This window comes from Equus caballus, chromosome 5, assembly GCF_041296265.1.
Source record: "Equus caballus isolate H_3958 breed thoroughbred chromosome 5, TB-T2T, whole genome shotgun sequence".
Taxonomy (NCBI): Eukaryota; Metazoa; Chordata; class Mammalia; order Perissodactyla; family Equidae; genus Equus; species Equus caballus.
The window spans coordinates 5,822,688-5,834,340 of NC_091688.1; the positions used below are offsets into that span (position 1 = coordinate 5,822,688).

The following is an 11,653-nucleotide window of genomic DNA, read 5'->3' on the forward strand; positions in this document are numbered from 1 at the left end:
AAGTGGGATTCATACCAGGGACACAAGGATGGTTCAACATCCTCAAATCACTGTGATACACCACATCAACAAATTGAGGAATAAAAACCACACGATCATCTCAATAGATGCAGAGAAAGCATTTGACAAGATCCAACAGCCATTTATGACAAAAACTCTTAACAAAATAGGGATAGAAGGAAATTAACTTAACATAATAAAGTCCATATATGACAAAGCCACAGCCAACGTCATACTCAATGGACAAAAACTGAATGCCATCCCCCTCAGAACAGGAACAAGACAAGGATGCCCATTATCACCGCTCTTATTCAACATAGTACTGGAGGTTTTGGTCAGAGAAATTAGGCAAGAGAAAATAAAAGGAATCCAAATAGGAAGTGAAGAAGTGAAACTCTTGCTGTTTGCAGACGACATGATCTTATATATAGAAACCACAAAGAATCCATCAGAAAACTAATATAAATAATTAACAACTACAGTAAAGTTGCAGGGTACAGAAACAACTTACAAAAATCACTTGCTTTTCTATACTCCAATAACGAAATTACAGAAAGAGAACTCAAGAACACAATTCCATTTACAATCGCAACTAAAAGAATAGAGTACCTAGGAATAAATTTAACCAAGGAGGTGAAGGACTTACACAATGAAAAGTATAAGACATTACTGAAAAAAATTGATAATGACATAAAGAGATGGAAAGACATTCCATACACATGGATTGGAAGAATAAACATAGTTAAAATGTCCATACCACCCAAAGCAAGCTACAGATTCAATGCAATCCCTATCAGAATCCCAATGACATTCTTCACAGAAATAGAGCAAAGAATCCTAAAATTCCTAGGCAGCAATCAAAGACCCCGAATTGCTGCGGCAATCCTGAGAGAAAAGAATAAAGCTGGAAGTATCACAATCCCTGTCTTCAAAATGTATTACAAAGCCATAGTGATCAAAATGGCATGATACTGGTACGAAAACAGGCACACAGATCAATGGAACAGAACTGAAAGCTCAGAAATAAAACCACACATCTACAAACAGCTAATCTTGGACAAAGGTGCCAAGAACATAAAATGGAGAAAAGATAGTCTCTTCAATAAATGGTGTTGGGAAAACTGGACAGCCACATGCAAAAGAATGAAGGTAGACCATTATCTCATGCTATACACAAAAATAAACTCAAAATGGATCAAAGACTTGAAGATCAGTCCTGAAATCATAAACTCCTGGAAGATAATATAGGTAGTACACTCTTTGACATCGAACTAAAAAGGATCTTTTCAAATACCACGTCTTCTCAGACAAGGGAAACAGAATCAAAAATAAACAAGTGGGAGTTCATCAGACTATAGAGCTTCTGCAAGGCAAAAGAAACTAGAAGCAAAACAAAGAGACAACCCACCAACTGGGAGAAAATATTTGCAAATCATATAACTGACAAGGGGTTAATCTCCATAATATATAAGGAACTCACACAACTGAACAATAAAAAACCAAACAATCCTATCAAAAAATGAGCAGAGAATATGAACATTTTTCCCAAGAAGATATACAGATGGCCAATAAACACATGAAAAGATGTTCAACATCACTAGTGATCAGGGAAATGAAAATCAAATCTACACTGAGATACCACCTTACACCTGTTCAAATGGTTATAATCACTAAGACTAAAAATAACAAATGTTGGAGAGGGTGTGGAGAAAAGGGAACCCTCATACACTGCTGGTGGGAATGCAAACTGGTGCAGCCACTATGGAAAATAGTATGGAGATTCCTGAAAAAACTAAAAATAGAACTACCATATGACCCAGCTATCCCACTACTGGGTATCTACACAAACAATGTGAAATCAACAATCCAAAGTAACATATGTACCCCTATGCTCATTGCAGCACTATTCACAACAGCCAGGACATGGAAAGAATTCAAGTGCCCATCAACTGATGATTAGATAAAGCAGATGTGGTGTATATATACAATGGAATACTACTCAGCCATAAAAAAGAACTAAATCATCCCATTTGCAACAACATAGACGGACCTGGAGGGAATTACGTTAAGCGAAATGAGCCAGACTGAGAAAGACAAACACCAGATAATTTCACTCACGTGGAATATGAACAAACACATGGACAAAGAAAACAGTCCAGTGGTTACCAGGGGAAGGGGGGTGGGGATGGCCACAGGGGGTGAAGGGGAGCACTTATGTGGTGACAGTCAAGAAATAATGTACAACTGAAATCTCACATTGATGTAAACTATTACGGACTCAATTAAAATTTTTTAAAAAGTTCAAATCCATTGTTAGATGTATGTATGAAATGGATAGAAATAACAGGTTAGAGCTTACGAGAAATAGGCACCGTGGCACACTGCTAGCAGAGTACAAACAGGTAAAACTTTTCGGAAAGTAATTTGGCAATGCATATCAAAAAACCTTCAAAATGCACATGGCCTCTCACCCAATTACTCCATTCCTAATTATTCTAGGGAAACAGTTACAGATGTGCATAAAAATGTGTCTGCAAAGATATATTAATTATGGTGTTAAAAGACCAAATTAATAAAAGGATTGGTTAAATCAGAGTAAATGAAAGAATAAAACGTAGTTCTTAAAACTGATCTGGAAAAATGTATAAAATATATTAAATGAAAAATATTGGAAAGGAATGTATACAATAGGGTCACATTTTAAAAGATATATACATGTATGTGTGTGCATATATGTATGTATGTATGACTGGGATATTATACTAAAATATTAATAGTGATTATATATAGTCAGTGATATTAGAGACAAATTTAATTATATTTTTTTACTTCTATATTTTCAATTCTCCAAAAATGACTATATTTCTACAACAGAATAATTTAAATATTTTATATATATACATGCTAAATATATATGTTACATACGTTTTATACATTATGTATTACATATGTGGATTATATATTATATATTATGTATTACATATATAATATAAAATATATATTTTATATAATTATATGTTTATATAATTATAATATATTATATATAATATAAAAGATGCATACAGCATATATATATTTAACTTGTATCAAAACGATGGAAAACAGAGCATGAAATTTAAATTTACATATATCAAAGAACCCTAGAGCCATTATGCATGCATATGGAAATACATTTTAAAAAATAAAGCAATCTGAAGAAAGCATAGCACACAAGATGAGCCAGGAGAGATAACAACAGCAACTTAATTAGACAAAGTGCCTAGTACCAGAAAATAAACTTGAATTGAGAAGTACATCTTAATAGCTACAATTTCTCACATCTAAGTACAGAAAGTCTTAAAATATCAACAGCTTTTGGAAGTGAAGTAGTTTATACAGGAAAGTGAATACAAGGTTCATAGGAAGTGTTGGAGATATTTCAGGAGAGCAAGATTTTTCAGTTTTATGCCAGGGCACCATCACAAAAGGCACCAGGTGGAATCACAGCAGGACACATAACATCCAGGGAGAAAGTGTGATGCACACCCACCTGGAAAGAGCAGCTTGCCACACCTTAAAGAAGATATGATGGAAACAAAAGGTCCAGAAAAGGGCAATTAAACTATGAAAAGGAAATTATAAAGGGAGAAATTAGCAGGGTCTGATCTTTAAAGATAACAGTGAAATCAGCAGAGGGTTAGCCACTGATGATTAGCTAGGAACTAAAGTCTTTCTTCTTCTTTGCAATTACTGATTATATCTTTTAGCTGTTTAACCCACCCATGGTTAACTGTGCTGTTTAGGCAATGTGCTGTCTGACTCTCACTAGGCTCCTATAGATAACATCTCCCTGGAGCCTGGGTCACCATGGTAATGGGCGTGTGAGCTGTTTTTCAGGAATTAGAACTCCTTGTCCACTTCAGGCCAGTTGAGACCACCAGCCCATCAACTGGACCCATGCAGATGTCTGATAGGCGACCTTCTGACATCAAGAGGCTAAAAACTCCACCCTCAGATCATGCTAATGCTGCCATTTTGTGAACATGGGTCCTGTGAAGAGGCATGGAGTCTGACTGCACCTGCGCGGATCATCAAACCTCACCTCCAACCACCTCTCTCCACATTCAGACCACCTTGCCCCCATCCCATAAATATCCCTGAGTCCCTATTTTCGGGGAAGTGAATTTGAGGCTCAGGCTCTTGCTTCCTCACATGGCTGCCTTGTGAGTAAATTCTCTCTCTGCTGCAATCTCGTCATGTCGGTGTTTGGCTTTCTGGGAGGCGGGCAAAAACGAACCTGGTTCAGTAACAAGAGTAGAACAGAAAAGTATTTTCCTAAGTTTATAAGATCACAAATGTTACAGATAGAATGAAAATAGGCACTGAAAGAACAAACTAATATGACTGAAGTTTAAATAAAGTACATCCAAGGAAAATAAAATATTTAGATGAAATAAAAAGGAAATGTATGCAATGCATTATCCCATTGCATTTAGAATGAAATCCAAAATCCTTCCCAAATGTCGTAAGCCTCAATAGTCACTGGCTCCTTCTTGTCTCTCCCATCTCTTCTCTTCCCGTCCTTCTCTCCTTCCCCAGGCCCAGCCACACTGGCTACCTCTGGGTCCTCTAACCTGCCTCTGCCCTAGCTGTTGCCTCTGCCTGGAATGCTCTTTGTCTAGATCTCCAACCGGCCAGGTCCCGGTTATTGAGATCTCAGCTTAAAAGTCACCTTCCCATGAGGACCTCCCCTCATTGTCCCACCTAAGGCTACCTGCTCTTGGGACCAGCCGCTATCACATTACTTAGTTTAATTTTCCCCATAGTATTTAGCACCATATGAAGTGACCTCATCCATTTATTTGCTTACATATATTATGTGTCCCCAACTAAGAGAAAAAGGAATTGAAACGCTACATAATCAAGGAGGTTTTCCCATTAGGCGAGGTCAGACCACTCTATCTTATTACACATTTCCACCTCAGGTTGTAATTTTTCTTTTGTAACTCAACTTACCCTTGTAATTTATTTTCTAATGTCTGTTTTTCTTGATAAGTTCCAAGGGGTAAGCAAGGTGAGCGATGGCCAGAGAAGGACTCAAATGCCAATTAAGACATTTGGGCTCTACCATCCGGGCACTGGGGAAGGGAAAGGACACTGTGTGCTATCTTATTACTCAATGTACAGCCAGTGCCTGGCATACAAAAAGCACCCAATAAATACTTGTTTGAATGGATGAGTAATTGGTGGATAAGAAAGAATGGATGGGGGATGAAATCGGACCACTATCTTACACCACTCACAAAAATTAACTCGAAATGGATTAAAAACATAAACATAAGACCTAAAACAACCAAAACTAGAAGAAATAGGAGAAAATATCCTTAACATTAGACCGGGCAACAATTTTTTTGAATATGACATCAAAAGCACAAGCAATGAAAGCAAAAATAAACAAGTGGGACTACATCAAACTAAAAAGCTTCTGCACAACAAAAGAAACAACCAACAAAATGAAAAGGCAATCTATGGAGTGGGAAAAAATTGCAAACCATATATCTGATAAGAGGTTAATATCCAAAATATATAAAGAACTCATACAACTCAGTAACAAAAAAGATCTGATTAAATGGATAGAGAAACTGAATACATAGACATTTTTCCAAAGACATTCCAATGGCCAAGAAGCATATGAAAAAGTGCTCAATATCACTAATGATCAGCAAAATGCAAATCAAATACACAATGAGATATCACCTCACACCTGTTAGAATGGCTATTATCAAAAAGACAAGAAATTAGCAAGTGTTGGCAAGGATATAGAAAAAAGAGATCTCTTGTACACTGTTGGTGGGAATGTAAATTGGCACAATCACTATGGAAAACAGTATAGAGATTCCCCAAAAAATTAAAAACCCCATTTCTTGGTTTATATCCAAAAGAAATGAAAACAGGAAATCAAAGAGATATATGCACCCCCATGTTTTTTTGCAGCTTTATTCACAATAGCCAAGATATGGAAACAACCATCAACAGACGAATAGATAAAGAAGATGTCACTCACACACACACACACACACACACACACACACACGCACGCACACAGAGGAATATTATCCAGCCATGCAAAAGAAGGAAATCCTGACATTTGTGACAACATGGATAGACCTCTTGAGGGCATTACACTAAGTGTAATATGTCAGGCAGAGAAACACAAATACTGTATAATAGCACTTACATGCAGAATCTAAAAACGCCAAACTTGTAGAAACAGACAGTAGAACAATGGTTACCAGGGGCTTGGGGGTAGGGGAAATGAGGAGATGTTGGTCAAAGGGTACAAACTTCCAGTTAGAAGATGAACAAGTTCTGGGGATCTAATGTACAACATGGTGATTACAGTTAACAATATTCTGTATTATACACACAAAAGTTGCTAAGAGAGTCGATTTCTTTTTTCCAAAAAGGGCATTTGCATGTTTAATAGCATTCTCTTATTACATTTCATTTATTCATGGCCAGCCCCTGAATCAATGTAAACAGAAGACAAAGGAGTGGCAACATTTTTAAAATTAATTTTTTGTTATACAAGTAATATGTGAATACACTTCCCTTGATAAAAAAATAATGAAACCATTGCAATCCAGGCTCAGATTCCTTTTGATCAGTCCCTCAACTCCAGAGCCTTTCCCCTAACACAGAGATGGCCACAGTTACCAGCTTGTCTATCTACCTGCATAATACGTCCATAGAAAATATAGGTACTATTATGTGGGTCTGGGTTTTGCTGTTATTTTTTTTTTTTTTTTACATAAATTGCAAATCAGGAATATTCTGCAGCCAAATTCATTTAAAAAAGTCTCATCTGTCTAACTCAGTAGTACATATAAATCTACAACAAGCTCTTTAAATGCTACATAATCTTCTCGGCATGGGCACATCATGCTTAACTTAGCCACCTCCCTATTGATAGACATTTAGGTTGTTTCTCATTTTCTCCCATTACAAACATTGTGTCACTGTCACAGGCTTGAGCTTTCTCCAACCTGGTCCTGCCTGGGTCCTATGTTCCTACCCCTTGTGCACAAGGAGATTTATCATTCATACTGTTTTAAGGGCACAAAAATAGCAAAAGGGTCCTTAGGAGCATTTTACAACAAATTTATAGTAATTTTTTTTCAAAATCCTGGGTCCCACCAAGATGATTTCTTTTTGTGTTTGTTTTTGGATTTTTTTTGAGATATAATTGACATACAACATTACATTAGTTTCAGATGTATAACATCATGATTCCAGATTTGTATATATTGAGAAATGATCACCACAATAAGTCTAGTTAACATCTGTCATCATATATAGTTACAAAGTTCTTTTTCTTGTAACAAGAACTGTTAAAATCTACTCACTTAATGACTTTCAAATATGCAATACAGTATTATTAACTATGGTCACGATGTTATATACTACATCCAAGAGTTCTTTATTTTATACCTGGAAGTTTACACCTTTTAACCCCCTTCACCCATTTTGTCCACCCCCCACCTCTGGCAACCACCAATCTGTTCTAAGAGAGTAGATCCTAAATGTTCTCACCACAAAAAAGAAATAGTAATTATGTGATGTGATGGAGGTCTTAGCTAACGTTATAATGGTAAGCATTTTGCAACATATATGTGTATCAAATCAGCAGGTACATCTTAAACTTACACAATGTTATATGTCAATTATATCTCAATAAATCTGGGGGGAAAAAGAAAGGACAGAAAATAAAAAGGCAGAAAAAGGACAGAGAAAAGACAAAGAGCTACACATGAGGAAAATGGTATGAATCAGTTGCCATTCAGTTTTGTAAATACTACTGGTTCCTACTAAAGAAGAATATAACAGGCTCCAGACTGCATTCACAATAAAATATATAGGGAAAATATTTTCTAAGTTTCGGCCTTCTAATTTAGGCTCTCTACTTTCTGAGTCCGTTGCAGTAAATGAAATCCAGCCTGGGGCTTTAGACCTGCAGTCCCCCAGAGTTAGCCGTTCAAGTCACACAAGGGATTCTGGATGGATAAGAAGCACGTGCCAAAGACAAAAACAGTAAACCTATTTAGAAGAAACTTTAGAAAGCTGGAAACTGAAAAACATTTCATGGAATAAAATCCAGTTCTTTATTTAGCAATCGTGAAACTCTTCTTGAAGTTTCTTTTAAAAAAACAACTTTGAGACGTTTGTTTCGTCTAATTGTTGTGAAACAGAGTTGATAATCTGTAAATACCTTAGTTATACTAGCAGTTCATGTTGGTTAATAGTAAATCTATGCTCTATTTTAGATCTATAACATTCACATCTCTTTATTAGTCCAAAGAATCTTGGAATTATCTTCTATATTTCCTTTATACATAAAAGTAAATAAATTGATGACTCTAGTATACTCTTTATCTCAAACAATATGTACGTGAGGCAAACCAAACGACATTTGCCTATCTCTGCTTCAGAAGATAGAGGCGGTTCCAGAATTTGTGGCCAGAACGTAACTCTGGTGCTGGAAGCTACAACTGTAATGAACCAGACGCAGACAGAAGCTGACTAGAGCATTCAATTGCAGGTCAGGAAGCCACACCAGCAGAACACACAAGCTCCATGCTCAGCTACTTAGAGAGAGACCACAAGCCTTTGATACAATACATATGCCACCGGCTAGACTGAAGTAGAGAAAGGACATCTTTTCTCTCTTTTTCGAAAGGCCTGCTCTTTCTCATAAAGGATTGACAGCAACTGACACACGAGAGAGATCTGGATGCAGAAAGAAACTTGAAAATTCTACTCTAGTCAATTTTAGGCTTTCATTAAATTCAGAGATTTTCCTGCCACACAATAACATTGTCACTTGGTCAAGGAGGAACAAGAAATCTGCATGCCTTGAGATCAACTATTGCCTTTTAAAGTATATATTGTTCAAATTATACTATCTTTTGAACATTGTGGATCATGACTCACAGTAAAAAAATATATTTTACATCATAACCCAGTACAAACAACACACATACAACGTAAAACAAAAGTTTCATACAAGTTACCCTCACTACTCGCAATGAATACGGTGTCCATTTTACGTTGTCTTCTTCTTTAACTCTGGCTACATAACCCAAACTGACTTCATGACCGAGTAATGGGTTATAACCTACAGTTTGAGCAACACTACTGTAGTACACACATGTGGTCGGGCCTTTGTCTACCTCTCTAACCAGATCTCACACTATTCTCCACCACACTTACCCCACTGCCGCCGCCCCCACCCCACCCCACCACATAACTGCTATTCTTTTTTACATTAAACCTAAGATCAGTTCCTGAAACATACCAAGTTCTTTGCTGCTTCAGGGCCTTCATCTTGTTGTTAGTGCTGCCTCTTGGTACACTTCTTCAGATCACTACACTTTATCACTAAGATCTCAATTCAAAAGCCCCTTCCTCAGAGGGGCCTTCACTGACCACCCAATTTGAAAGAGCCACCACAGAGGGCTCCGGCCAGCGTAGAGGGAAGCGGGGGAGGAGTTCACTACTCTTAGAGCTGTTGGGAAGTCTGAACGACAAAATGTAAGATAGCCACAAAAAAACAGTATTCTGCAAATGTCACTTTCCATCTCCCTATGGTGCTACACAGGCCACTGAAGTCTAGCTATTGAAATTCTGTTCCATTTGCTTCATGATGGCTTTTCTGACTCTGAAAAGTGGGGACTTCATCCTCCAATATCCCCCAGGTACACGGAATACTCCTAGAGCACTTAACACATTCCTTCTTATTTTTTACTTATTCAGCAAATATCTGAGTGCCTAATATGGCCTAAGCAATAGCAGTAAACAAAATAAAGTCCAATTCCTCTAATAGTTCAGTTTAGTAAGAGTGACAAATTTATAAACAAATAATCTCAACTGAATGTGCTAAGTACAATAAGAGAGATGTGTACTATGTAAAGTTGTGACAAAAAAAGAATGAAGAGTCAACTCTCTTTGAGTAGAGAAGTAAGGCATCACAGAAGAAGAGATACTTAACCTGGAAGGTCTGGAAGGGTCTGGAAGGATCAACAGGAGTTTGACAAGCAAACAAGGAGGTGAGGGTATTGCAAGTAGAAAGAACAGCAGGTGCAAAGCAGAGGGAAAGGCTTACTACCAGTTTGAAGTTGCTGAGAACGTTCAATGAAAGGCAAGCGGCTAAAAGGCAATGGGCTAAAAGGAGTGTCTAGGAAAGGGAGAGGCACGAAAGAATGCTAGATTGTGGAGGGTCTTGTGCGTCACTCCAGATACTCTGAATTTTATACTGTAGGGAATAGGGAGTCTAAAGTTTTAAAGAGGTGAGTGACAGCAACAGATTTCGGTTTTAGAAAATTCCTTCTTGTGTCAGAGAAAATAATGGGTTGGAGAACTGCCACACTAGGCTGTTAAAGACACCATTACAATAGTCCAGGCAAAAAATGAGGGGATCTTAAACTAAAACAGGATCAAGTGACCAAATGAATACAGGAGACACAGGAGAGGAAGGAATGTAGAGTAACTCTGGTTCAGGTTATATTGTGACTTTGGTTATAATACAGTGGTACCATTTATTAATTTGGTGAAATAAGAGAAACCAGATGGAAAAAAAGCAAGTTCAGTTTTGGACATGTTGAGTTTGAGAAGGCTTTGTGGTAACCAGGTAGAGATGTCCAGGAAGTAACTAAGTTAGGCCTTAGCAAGTCTGAGACAAAAAGTGAAATGTAGGAGTGAAAGTTTAGGCATTAGTATAACTCATGTGGGTGGATGAAATCACCCAAGGAAAATGTATAAACTAAGAAGTGAAAATAATTAAGGAGTGAGTCCTAGAGAATTTTATTTAAAAAGCAGGCAAAGCCAGTGAAAAGAAGTGGGAATGAATGCCCATGAATTTCAGTTGTCACAGAGAAGCTAAATAAAATAAATTTTGAGAAGAAATTACTGGATTTGGCACCTAAAAGGCCATCAGAAACTTAAGCAAGAGCAACTTCATTGAAGCCATTTGAAGGTAAGTCAGACAATAGAATATTGAGGATGAAAGTGAAGAGGCAGAAGTTGAAGCACGTGAAAACACTATGCTTTCAAGCAGTTTACTGATAGATGGGAGGATGTTTTTGTTTTATTTCATTTTCCTAAGATATACAGCATGAACGCTGAGGAGAAGGAAATGGAGAGGAAGAGACTAAAAGTATAGGAAAGAAAAAAGATAACCAGAAGCAAAAAGTCTTGTAATGAATGGGAGACAATGAGATCTAGAGCAAAGATGGATGTATTACCCTTCAACACCTTTCTCCAAACTTGAAACGCAAGACTAAATCATGGGGAAAAGAGATCAATGTGTAGGTTTGGGGGAACGATGTTGAAGAAATTGACTATTAAACTCTGTCATCTGCTTAGAAGGGAGGAGAGAGGGGGTAAGGGACAGGACTTTGTGAAGACTTGGAAAGGGCTCTGCAGGAAAAGGGCGGGGGCAGACCTGGATAACAAAAAGGATTGCTGAGTAGTACTGGAGAAAGAAGGGGCTCTGTTGCTAAATTCATAGTTGTATCCATTTGACAACAGTCATTTTTCTATCCTCCAGTCTGTTATTCATAAGTGTTTAAAAGATTTGGTAATTAAGTGAATTAACTAGAACCGTGGTGTTTTCAAA

General features: G+C 37.3%; 1 protein-coding gene across 3 annotated transcripts in view; it reads right to left on the reverse strand.

Moving 5' to 3' along the window:
• NME7 (NME/NM23 family member 7) overlaps positions 1-11,653 on the reverse strand; it is a 245,293-nt gene that overhangs the window by 232,709 nt on the left and 931 nt on the right. The window contains exon 1 of one of the 3 annotated variants that reach the window (XM_070266294.1): positions 9,335-9,514. The exons of the other annotated variants lie outside the window; for them this stretch is intronic. The gene's annotated coding sequence lies outside the window, so the exon portion shown is untranslated. Of the gene's footprint in view, positions 1-9,334; positions 9,515-11,653 lie in introns of those variants that run through there. 3 annotated transcript variants of the gene reach the window in all.